The sequence below is a fragment of the Lynx canadensis genome, chromosome C2, assembly GCF_007474595.2.
Source record: "Lynx canadensis isolate LIC74 chromosome C2, mLynCan4.pri.v2, whole genome shotgun sequence".
In the NCBI taxonomy this organism is placed as follows: Eukaryota; Metazoa; Chordata; class Mammalia; order Carnivora; family Felidae; genus Lynx; species Lynx canadensis.
In genome coordinates, this window is record NC_044311.2 from 33,534,170 (window position 1) to 33,547,456 (window position 13,287).

Here is a 13,287-nt window from a genome sequence, read left to right on the forward strand (position 1 = left end):
TTTTTATTCCTAAATTAGAAATTTAAGGTGCTTCTAATCATTTTTATTGTTGAGTTTTATTTAAAACACTGAAAGAATGAATTGAATATTGCAAACTTTACACATTGTTGCAAACCATTTTAGGCATTTTTGAAAAAAATTATAGAGGATTGCCCTCATGCTCTAAATATCTGGGTTTTACATCTTGCTAATTTTTAGTTCTGGTTAATATCTCAAGGTCAATGTATAACATGCATAAAGGCTTTTTGTTACTAATAGTGGATGTAATTCATATTTCTAATAGTCTTTAGAATTTGGAACTTGTATTGGCTCTTCTTCCTTTCATACTTGATTAGATTTTCATTCTTTTTCCCTCATATGTGGCTGATGAAGCACTCAGTCGAGGAGGCAGCAGAAGGGTCAGCTCAGCCATTTTCTTGTTCACTTATGCTTCCATTGTTAGCAACATCTTCAACCAACATTTTTTATTTAATTAAAATAATATAATATGATCTTTACATTACATAACCAGGCACTCTTACACTGCAGTGTGCTGCAGAAGCCTGAAAGTGAAGTCATGAGTGAGAGCTTTCTCTCAATGCTCACTTTCTTCCCTCAGACCAAGGGAGTTAGTTACAAAGAACTAGGGCATCCCTAAGGCAGATAGTAGGGCCTGGCTTCATTAGGGATAAAACTAGAAGCCAAAAAGCCTCAGGATTTCAAGTCCTGTCCCACCATGTCTCTTCCTCCCCAGCGTCTCCATTTCTCACTTCATATCCCCTTCTCAACTTTCTCTTTCTTTCTACTGACTTGTTTTTACTGCTTGAGTATGCTCATGACCAAATATGATCAAGTCAAGGCTAGTGAATTTTATGTCCTCGATCCAAGGGTTCATTTGAAGCTATCCAGAACATCATCTAAATTTGCAGGAGCCAAATTTCAAATAGCTGAACTTGGGTCACAAGCCCTACCCTCGTACAGTGAACTCTAGCCAAGTCTATGCTTATAGGTGGGTGAGATAGAGTCTCAAAGAAGGGGATTTAGGAATAGGAAGACATTCTGAAAAGTGGCTCTCACAAATAGCCCTAGCTAATGTATCCTGATGCAGTCATTGCACTGTAGGAATTGTCAGTTCCATCCTTTGGCTATATGATTCCTTCTCCCATGGAAAGGGCTGGAATGGGAACACAAACATTTGTTTCTGTGGTTTTTCTTTCTCTCCACTCCTATAACTGACCACCAAATTGACACATCATTTTGTTGAGCAAATTGATGACTGTACTAAATCAGGTTGTAGTTAGTTCTGTTAGCCTCCATGCCTTCTCCTCTTTATGGTTACTTTGCATATCTTTGTTCTTGTTCATCATGTATTAACTTTACAATTTAACTCTCAGAGCATAACACTGTTAACTTCACTTTCAAGATTGTGAAGAACCAACCACAGAACAAAGTCCTAAACACTTTCTTTTCCCAAATTAGTTTGTTGTGCACATAAATCTTCCAGATGGGTGACAGATACTGAAGTAGGAAAGTGTTGCAAAATAGTTAAGAAATTTCTTAAAATTTCTCAAAATTCATGGGATCCCTTGAAGGCAAAAAACTAAACAGAAAAAGAAGAATGGAAATGGCCAGTTTGCCTTAAATAATTATGATAACCCATATGCTATCTGTGCTTAACATTCAGATGTGAGATATAGAGGGAGACAGATATGGAGATCACATTGGAGTTGGAGGTAGAATAGAATAGACAAAAAACATAAGCTCAGAAAGAGTAGGAGCCACTATGTAGAGTTTCCCTTTATAATATGGGAACTACTCTTCTCGGGATAACTTAACAACAACAAAAGCTAAGAGTTTGACCATGGCAGAGGCACTTGACAATCCAGAAAGAGTGAAACACTCACCAAAACTCCTGCTTCAGTTTCCTACTTTGTATCAGAGCCAACAGACTCATGACCTTGTCAAAGTGAAAGAAAAAAAGTGATTTTTTTTCCTCCTCATCAGAGAGTTAAATGATAAATAAAAGTGTTTAACTCTACTTCAGCCTAAAATGGGGTGGGGGGGGAGAAAAACTATTTTGTCTATAGACAAACAGGAAAGGCGAGGAGAGACTTCAAGATTTTGGAGCATTAAAAGTGATGCAAAGCCCATTTAATGGACACCCCCAGAGCTTTTTTTTTTTTCCCAAGCACCGCAATTGATTGCCATGAGATTATGATGCCATTAAAATTCACTCTGCCCATAAACTAATGCTGCGGAAAACGCTGGCGTTTATAGCAGTTCCTACAAGGGACATATTTCAGTGTGAAAGTAAGTCCTAATGTAAGAACTTTATCTCAGTAAAGCAACATCTAGGAAGGGGGGAAGGAGGAGGAGGAAGAGAGGCCGTCTGGGAGTGCTAGGAGTTTTATTTCTCTCAATAATGGGTGTATGGATGCTAAATTTCAAAGACTTTTTAAAATAAATCTATTGGCCTTTGACAAAATCAATCCAAACCCCATAAACCAAGAAGTCATCCACTTGATATTAATGAGCCCACATTTGCATTTATTTGTCTCTTACACTAGACAAACCATTAATTTCGTGTTTATGCTTCCTTTGAAGTCTGAATGCTCATAGATAGATGGCCTCATCGAATCTCCTGCTGCTACATTAATATTTCGCTATAAATGATAAATTTTATCATTTTCCACAACACCCCTTTTTACTTTAAGAAAGCTGTGAAAATACAAGCAATAAGTCTTAAGGTCTGAAAGCACAGCTTTTTTTTTTTTTTAATACTCTTCAGCAGGGATCATTAAAATAGTGATATCTTTAACATCAGGATACCTTTGATGGCCTCTAGGACTTGGAAGCTAAGATGATATATATCTCATCAACTAATCAACCTTCCTTGGATAAAACATGGTTCGGTAGGCTAGACCTGACACACAGGTCCATTTTTGACCAACGCTCAGTGCATAACGTTTTTTCAGAATTTTTCTGACAACATTTTAGTTTCAAATATGAGCCTAATTCATTGGTTTTAAAAGGAAAGCATTTTGAAAGGTTTGAGGTAGAAATGTTTACCAGCAGCAGGGCATATCAAAGGCAAAGGGCCAGGTGAGAGGGTCAAGGGCTTCTAGATTGGATAGATTGATGCTAAATGAGATACAGTGCATTATGTCATGGAGATGACCACAACCTGTTCAATTATTCTGTTTGATGGTGATGATAATGATGAAGATTATGAAGAAGAAGATGATGATGATGAATATTTACTGAGCCCTTCCTACATGTCAGCCGCTGAACTATGAGCTCCGCAGCCATCCTCTCAACAATCCTAAGAAGTTGTTACTGCTATTCCCAGCATATAGATGAGAGAACAGAAGCTTAAAGGGGTAAATTGTTCTTCAGAGGTGTAACTGCTACATAGAATGGTAGGTCCATTTGCTTCTTTGCCATTGTGCTGTTACAATCAAATCCACCAGGATCTCCCAGAAATGGTCCTATAAATGACTGAAACCTTCATTTAGACTGATACTGATGCTTTTAATCTGCTTTCATAAGAGAGGTAATAAGGATATCATAACCAGGAATTTCCAGGTGGCTAACTTTGGTGATAGTCACAGTCTGAATCAGGGGCATGGAAGAATTGGAACATCTCAACCTTCAGTCCAGGAAATTTTCTTGGAAATCTCTCCTTGCTCCTTGCACATTATTCCCTTCTCCTTTCCTTGAAGCAGACTGTTTGCCATTTCTGACAGAGCTCACAGATCCAGTCTCGCCCACTTCTCTCACTCCTGCCACCGAGACAAACTCGCCCTTTGCTTACACATAAAGTCTTTGTCACACTTCATGTTTTGCTTTGACGTTGCATTAAAATAAATTTGTAGCTTTTTTATATATCTTAGAAATATGCATTCACATCCAGTTTTTCAGATTGATATTACACATCCCCTTTGTGAGGAGAATGGGCAGGAATCCTATCTTTGACCTGAATCCCCTTGCTCAACCTGATTTGATAAAAAGAAACTATTTACATTAGTGAAAAAAAATCATCATAATAAAAATGTTTATAAATCATTATGATGTCAGGTATTTGATTTGAATTTTTTTTTAACTTCTGAGCCAAATCTGTGATTAAGGACTGCAGTGAAATGTTTAACATGCAAAAATATAAACTGTGTTATTAAAATAACTTATTGACCAGGAACGAGAAAGGCAGCTCATTAGTAAAGTGACTGAAAAATCCTCCTCTATTTGGAAAAAGCAGTCATGGGAATAAGTAGATCAGATACTTGTTGACTAGTCCACATATGACATAGAGCAAGGACATAAAAAGGTAAAGCCAGCCTTCCTGGCCACAGGGAAGGCTACAGGAGCAACTATGCTAAGTCTTTATCTAGCTAACCAATGATTTGGGTGAAGGAAAACCATCAATCATAATGAGAAAATATTAAGACTCAGGGCACCTGGGTGGCTCAGTTGGTTAAGCGTCCAACTTGAGTTCAGGTCATGATCTCACATTGGTGGGATCAAGCCCCACGTCAGGCTCTGTGCTGACAGCTCAGAGCCTGGAGCCTGCTTCAGATTCTGTGTTTCCCTCTCTCTGCTCCTCCCCCACTCCTCTCTCTGTCTCTGTCTCTGTCTCTCTCTCAAAAATAAAAATAAAATACTAAGGCTCATTTATGGGCTTTTGGTGTCTATCTGATCTGCATTAGCAGCAGTTAAAATGTATTGAGTTTCACTAGGTGCCAAGTACTCTTTTCAATGCTTCATATTTGATCCTACAACTGCCCCTTAAAGAGACACTATCATCATCCTCATTTTACAGGTAGGAAAAGTAAGACCTGGAATTTGCCTAAGGTCACACAGCTACTGAGAGATGGAGCTGGGATTCAAACATATACAGTCTGAGTCCAGAAGTCCCCAAACAAGTAAACTTTCAGAAAAAAACTGGTTTCAAAACATAGCAGTGCACTTTGTAAGGCTGCCTGACTGAATACAAATACAAATAAAACAGACTGTAAGTGAACACAAAATTTAAAATAAACAACTGAAAGTTTATTTATTTTTTTATTTATTTGACTGAGAGAGAGAGAGAGGGAGAGGGACAGAGGGAGAGAGAGAGCAAATCTTAAGCAGGCTCCATGCTCAACATAGAGCACAATGTAGAGCTTGATCCCCTGACCCTGGGATTATGACCTGAACCAAAACCAAGAGTGGGATGCTTAACCAACTGAGCTATCCAAGCACCTCACAATTAAAATAATAAATAAAATAATATGTAAAATAATAATTATTGAAATAAAATATATAATTATTGAAATAATAAATTTCAATACTCCTGAAGGCATTAGAATTGCCACAAATACTGATGCTTGCACAGATCTGAATCTGTCTCCACAGCAGTGGAGTAAGGGTGAAAACTTGGAGGATTCCATCCTAGGTTCTCATCTAGGAGAGAAGCAATTCTTCCAGCTAGGACCTGCCCTGAGACATTCACAATTCATCAGTGTTGACCCAGAAGCACAAGCCCTTATTGATCATCACTCTTCATGGGTTCCAAGACTGACACAGCTACTTTGCCTGCATTCCCCCTTCCTCACTAACAATATGAATCAAGAAATGCAGTAAATGACAGCTTCTTTAATTTGTTCCCTCTGTCCGCTTTCTTCTTTTCCTACCAACCATTTCAAGTTCTCCATTGGATTTCCCAATTCTGGAACCAATGCTGACATTCACTTTAGTCCATTCACTTTGGAAAGAGGAATAAAGAAAAGAATGGGGAAACAAAATTTCATTTTTTTTTAAAGAAAGAAATGGTAACACACAAGGCTCAGTGGATACACAGGAGACAAAGTTCTTTTTGTCCTCTGACAATCACTGGGAGAAGCAGGTGCCATCGCATTGGACAAGGTTGCAGAGCAGGGCCCATTGTGTGGGACATGAATGAGTGTCAGCGCCTCCGCCGCCAGAGCCTGTTTTGTGCTCAGAATGGTGCCCATTGTGCCCATGTTGCTAGAAGGACTCGGGCTCACCAATGGGAAACACTCACTCCCACCTTCCCCCAACCTCTGTTTTGCCATCCAAATCTGCCGTTATAGATATAATGCGGACCTCTGGCATTCAGGGTCCTCTTGCCCTGTACTTCTGAAACAAAAGCTATTATACTGCACCATGAAAGCGTGGCCCCAGAGAAATAAAGCCTCCTGGAAAACTAGTCTAAGAGGGGGAGTGTGAGCTGCATTTAAAGTTTAAAACCCAAGGAAAACAAAACACTTCCGATTAAAAATGGGCTTTCATGCCTTTGTGTACACACATATATGTGTTCATCAGAACATTTCATCCCAATGTTCATGACAAAAGCGAGTGACCTGTCCTTGCTTTCAGAAACCAAGAGAGGTATAGCTGAAGAAGAGGGGTAGAAAAAGAGGAATTCTAAGCTTGCTAGATAAAGCTTGTTCTAATTAATGGGCTCCAATACAGAGAAGGGAAGGAGGAAAGGTGTCCTTTTACTAAGAAATGGCAGGCAGGGAATATAATGTGTTTCGTGCCTCTGTTCAAATGAAAGATGCAACCAGAGCATTTATTTACAGTCCCCTTCCTTTTAGGAGAGAAGTAGCAAGAAGCAGGTGGAGTTTTGCTTTCACTGAGGGAAATTCAGTGCGCACCAAGATGCTGAAGGCACTACCAAGTGGCTGTGTCATCTAACTTTCTGAGAAGCCCAACGTGCTTTGAAATCTTTCTTTCTTTCTTCTTTCTTTCTTTCTTTCTTTCTCAGTAGGCCGGCAGCATGGAGCCCAATGCAGGACTTGAACTCATGACCCTGAGATCAAGAGTCAGACACTTAACCCACTGAGCCACCCAGGCACCCCTAAAATTTTACATGTCAGAGAAAAAAAAATGCTCAGCATATCTTAGGTGTAGAGCAACCTTGTGACATTACATGATGCCCTTACATTACTTGGGGCATCACACATCCTACACACACATCCCAGGTGCTTTAGATGTGGCCTTTTCTTAAAGCTATCTAGGGCAAAACATCTCACAACTTCCCCATCATCCATCCTTGCCTCAAACTCCTCTCCATTGCTTTGCTCATGTTGTCCCTTCTGCTTCATATCTCTTCACCTAGCTTGCTCTTACTCAACTCTTCATAACTCAGGAGATTTTTGATTGAATATAGTTTATTTAGTTGTTTGGTTTAAGTCATTTCACTATTTAGATGGATAGTATATAGGATCCATATGTATTATTTTTATTTGATCAATTTTACATGCTACAATTTATAAATTTAAGGCGTACAACATGTTACGTAGATACATTTACATATTGTAATGTGATTGTCACGTTACATCATTATCGTGCAGTATTATTGACTTTTTTATGACACTGCGCATTAGATCTGATTTCTGTAAGTTGATTTTGTAACCTGCTATTTTACTGAACTCACTGATTAATTCCAACAATTTTTTTAACTGACTCTTTGGGATCTCCTATAAATAAGATCGTGTCAGCATGTACCAACAATTTCACTTCTTCCTTCCTGACTTGGATGCCTTTTATTTCTTTGTCTTGCCCAATAGCTCTCTAGGACTTCCAGAATTATAAGAATGTTGAGAGTGGGCAACTTTGTCTTCTACCTGATGTTAGAGGTAACACTTTCAGTTTTCTCTATTGATTATAATGTTAGCATTGGGTTTATTGTGTATGGCCTTTATCATAATGGGTATGTTCTCACTATATCCACTACATTAAGGGTTTTTGTCATAAATGAATGTCGAATTTTGTCATTGTTTTTTCTGCATCTGTTAAGATGATCACGTGATTTTTATTTTTCATATTATTGATGTGATGATTTGAATGTTGAATCATTCTTGTACCCCAGTGATAAATCCCACTTGGTCATGCTGTGTAATCCTATTAATGTGTTCTTGGATTCAGTTTGCTAATATTTTATTGAGAATTTTTGCATCTATATTCATCAATGATATTGGTCTACAGTTTTCTTTTCTTGTAATATCCTTATCTGGATTTAGTATCAAGGTAATGCTGACTTTGTGAAGTGAGTTTGGAAATGTTATCTCTTCCTCAATATTTTGGAAAATTTTGAGAAGGGTTGGTATTAATTTTTCTTTAAATGTTTGGCAAAGGGGCACATGGGTGGCTCAGTTGGTTAAGTGTCCAACTTTGGCTCAAGTCATGGTCTCACGGCTTGTGAGTTTGAGCCCCACATCAGGCTCTCTGCTGTCAGTGCAGAACCTGCTTCAGATTCTCTGTCTCTCTCTCTGCCCCTCACCTGCTGCACTCTCTCTCTCTCAAAAATAAATGAAAATACTAAAAGTAAATAAATAGATGCTTGGAAGAATCACCAGTGAAGCCATCTGGCCCTGGAGTTTTCTGAGTTGGGAGTTTTTAAATCATTGACTCAATCTCCTGACTCATATTTGGTCTTTTAAGATTTCCTATTTATTCTTGATTCAGTCTTGGTAAATTTCTATGTTTCTAGAAATGTATCGAATTCTTCTAGGTTATGTAATTTGTTGGCATATCATTGTTCATAGTAGTCTTATCACTCTCTGTTGTTTTGTAGTATCAATTGTAATATCGCCTCTTTCATTTCTAATTTTATTGTTTTAAGTCTTCTCTCTTTTTTTCTTTGTCAAGCTGAAGGTTTGTCAACTTTGTTTATCTTTTCAATGAATCAGCTTTTCATTTTGTTGATCCTCTCTATTGTTTCTCTGCTCTCTGTTCCCTTCATTTCTGCTCTGATTTTTATTATTTCCTTCCTTCTGCTAGCTTTGAATGTAATTTGTTTCCTATTTTTCTAGTTCCTTGATGTGTAAAGTTAGGCTGTTTATTTGAGACTTTTTAAATTTCTTAATATATGTGCTTATTGCTATAAACTCTCCTCTCAGAACTGCTTTTGCTGCATCCTACAAAATTTGATATGTTGTATTTTCTTTCTTTTTAAAAAATTTTTAAACATTTATTTATTTTTTGAGAGAGAGAGACAGAGCATGAATGGTGGAGGAGCAGAGACAGAGAGGGAGACACAGAATCCAAAGCAGGCTCCAGGCTCTGAGCTGTCAGCACAGAGCCCGATGCGGGGCTCGAACTCACAGACCGTGAGATCATGACCCGAATCGAAGTCAGAGGCTTAACCGACTGAGTCACCCAGGCATCCCTATATGTTGTATTTTCATTTTTATTTGTTTCAAGATAATTTTTTGTTTCTCTTTTGACTTTTTCTTTGACCCATTGTTGTTTAGAAGTGTTTTAGCTTCTACACACTTGAAGATTCATTCACTTTATTGCTGATTTCTAATTTCATGCCATTGTGGTCAGATAGTATGATTTCAGTCTCCTTAAATTTGCTGAGATTTGTTTTGTGGTCAATCACATGATCTATCCTGGAGAATATTTTATGTGCACTTGAGAAGAATGTGTATTGCATGGAATGTTCTATATATTGCCTATTAAACCCATTTGGTTTTTGTTGTTGTTGTTAAGTTTTTATTTATTTATTTTTGAGAGAGAGAGAGAGAGAGAGAGAGCGCACAAGCAGTGGAGGGGCAGAGAGAGAGGGGGACAAGGATCTGAAGCAGGTTCTGCATGGATAGCAGAGAGCCTGATGTGGGACTCAAACCCACAAACCGTGAGATCGTGACCTCAGCTGAAGGCAGACACTTAACCGACTGAGCCACCCAGGCACCTCAAGCCCATTTGTTTTAAAGTGTAGTTCAGTACTGGGATGCCTGAGTGGCTCAGTTGGTTGAGCGTCTGACTTCAGCTCAGGTCATGATCTCACATTCCCCCCGCGTTGGGCTCTGTGCTGACAGCTCAGAGCCTGGAGCCTGCTTGGGATTCTGTGTCCCCCTCTCTCTCTGCCCCTCCCCTGCTCATGCTCTGTCTCTCTCTGTCTCAAAAATAAATAAAAACATTTTGAAAAAAAAATTTAAGTGTAGTTTAGTTCCAAATTTTCCTTGTTTATTTTCTGTCTGGATGATCTATCCATTCTGATAATGGGGTATAGTCCCTTACTATTATTGTATTGCTATTTCTCCCTTAAGATCTGTTGGTGTTTGCTTAATGTATTTCATTGGTTGGATGTTGGGAGCATATATATTTATGATTGTTATACCTTCTTAATATATTGACCCCTTTTTATCATTATATAGTGACCTTCTTTGCCTCTTATTACCACTTTTGGCTTGATATATATTTTGTCTGATATAAGTATGGCTATACCTGTTTTCTTTTTCTTACATTTTCTTAGAGTATCGTCTTCCACCCTTTCACTTTGAGCTTATGTTTATTTGAAGCTGAAATAAGTCTCCTAATGGCAGCATGCAGTTGGGTCTTGTTTTTTAATCCATCTGGCCACTCTGTGCCTTTTGATTGGTGATTTTAATCTATTCACAGTTAGGGTGATTACTCATATATGAGGACTTACTATTGCCATTTTATCTTTTGTTTCTAGTTGTTTTGTGTCTCCATGGTTCCTTTTTTCTTGTGTTTCTGTCTACCTTTTTAAGTTGGTGGTTTTCTATGATGATTTGTTCAATTTCCCCTTTTTTATGTTTTGTGTCTTTGTTTTATATTTTTGTTTTGTGGTTACCATAAGATTTCTGTAAAATGTCTCATAGACAAAATAGTCCTCTTTCTGCTGATAGAAACTTATTTTCACTTGCTTATACAGGTTCTGTAATTTCCCTCCTCCCCTTTATACTTTTGTTATCACAAAGTATCCCTTCTCATGATGTGACTTCATTGCCAAATGTAGTGACTATAGGTATTTCTAATACTTTTTTTCCTTTCACTTTGATCTACAATTGTTTAACACCCTATTCTAAACTAGAGTTAGTTACAATTTTCTTATTCTGCATGTCTATTTGACAACTTACTCAAAGCGTTGTGTACTTTTGTGTTATTGTTTCTGGGAGAAGAGCTCCTTTCAACATTTCTTATAAGGCAGTTCTAGTGGTAATAAACTCCTTCATCTTTTGTTTGTCTGGGAAAGCCACTATTTTCCTTCCTATCTAAAGGATAACTTTGCTGGATCGAGTATTCTTGGCTGGGAATTTTTATCTTTCAGTACTTTGAATATGTTGTTCCACTCTCTCCTGGCCTGTAGAGTTTCCTCTGACAAATATGCTGATAGTCTAATGGGGGTTTCTTTGTAGATTACCCACCCCCCCACCCCCGCCCCGTTGCCTTTAAGATTTTTTTCTTCATCATTGACTTTTGACAGTTTCATTATAATGTGTCTTGCAAAAGCTTGTTTTGCATTGAGATAGTAAGGCGATCTATTAGCTTTGTGGAATTATATATCTAGTTCTTTTCCCAAGTTTGGGAAGTTCTCAGCTATTATTTCTTTAAATAACCTCTCAGCCCTCTTCTTCTTCTCTTCTCCTTCTGGTATACCTACTACTCTTATGTTGGGTATTCTCCTAATGAAGTCTGATAGCTCTTATAGGGTTTCTTCAGTTTTTTTTAAATTTTAGTTACCTCTCCTCTTCCACTCAGATCATTCTAGAATCTTCCATTTGTTCTGCTCTATTACCAGTGCTTGCTAATATATTCTTCATCTCATTTACTGAGTTCCTCACCTCCAGAATTTCTTTTTGGTTCCTTTTTAGAATTTCAACCTCAAAAAAAAAAAAAAAAAAAAAAAAAAAAAATTTCAACCTGTTTGGTAATGCACTTCTTCTAAAAATTAATTTTATTCTTGAGCTCATTGAATTGCCCTTCTGAGTTTTCTTGTAGTTTACTGAATTTCTTCATGACAGCTGTTTTAAATTCTCTGTCAGTTAGACCCCAATCTTCCATGATTTGGGGTTTGGTTATTGGAGAATTATCATTTTCTTTTCGTGATACTGTGTTACTATACCTTTTCATGGTGTTTGAAGAGATGTGCCTCTTCCAGTGCCTTTGAAAAAGTGAACAACTTTCTTATTTAGGTAAAGTTTTGTTTACTTTGGTTTTAGCAGTTTGATCTGCGAATAGAGGCCTTTCTTTTATCTTCCAGCAGGTGGCGCTATAGCACAAGTTTTGTTCCTGTTGTCTGAACTGCCTCCTAGCTATATTTGGGAGATTGCACTTTCCACGCTCCACCTCCTCTGCCAGAGGGGTCACCACTGCCAAGTGGTCGCATGTGCCTGTAAGGTTGTTGGTGCAGTTATAGCTGCTGAGGTCACCAAGGTTGCAGGCATTGTTGGGGGAAGGGAGTGTCACAGGCACAGCCCCAGCTACTGGAGTCACCTGGGCGTGGTCACAGGGGTTACTGCCAGTGTTGCTGGGATCACAGGCAATGCTGCAGGTGCTCCCCATTTCTGCCACCTCTGTGAGGGTCAGTCCACCCACCTTCAAAGGTATGGATGTATGGATCTCTCAGGCCTCCTGGTGTGCTGTGCAGAGGATCCTTTGTTCGCCTATTGGTTGTAACTTAAAAATAAAGGGAACTACTCATGCCACCACAACGCTGACCTCATTCCTCAGTTTAAAGTAGCACCATGCCCCTCTACCCTGAGACTGGATGAGGTGCCTTCTCCCACAGGCCTTAGTCCCGTGTGACATCCTATCAGGCTCTATTGACAGTCTTCCCTACCTCTTTGAGAGCTCCTCATTTCACCTCCAGAGTCCTAACAATATTACAATAGCTGACAAAAAGCCCACATTTGGTGAACATTTGACAAGTGAGTAACTGATGGCTGGAAATTCTTTCTTATTCCAGTTCTAGTTCTCTTTATGCTTTCCCAATCAATCCAGAAAGCTTCCAAGCTGAGGTGGTGCATTTAGAAGCTTTTAAAATAAAATTGTCGAGGCATGCCCACTTTGGGGAAGAATAAGTGAGATGGAACACGTGTGTCACAAGAAGTGCCTAAGCAGAGATAACTCAATTAAATAAGCAACTTTGGTATTAAAAACAACTTTAGCAACTGTAGCAGCTTGTCTTCAAAATTAAGGATTTTTAAAAATATTTGTATAAGTAGAGTCTAAAGATAATTCTTTCTAAATATTCCAGAAATAATTTATCATCTTCCTTCCAAGCTTGGTTTTCCTAACAGGATGATTATCCACCACCCACTCTAGTCAGAAATCTGGGAGATTGCACCTGTTTTCCCAACCTTCACATCCAACCTGTAATCCAAATCTTGTGAATTTCATCTTTAAACCCTTCATGCCTTTATGCTCTCGCCTTCATATCCATTGCAGTGCATGCCTCTAGACCCCCATCTTCTCTCCCCTGCCTCTTCTTCCCTCAAATATTGCCCCCAACCCTTAATCCCAATCCCTTCTCCATTTTACATCTAAGTGAAC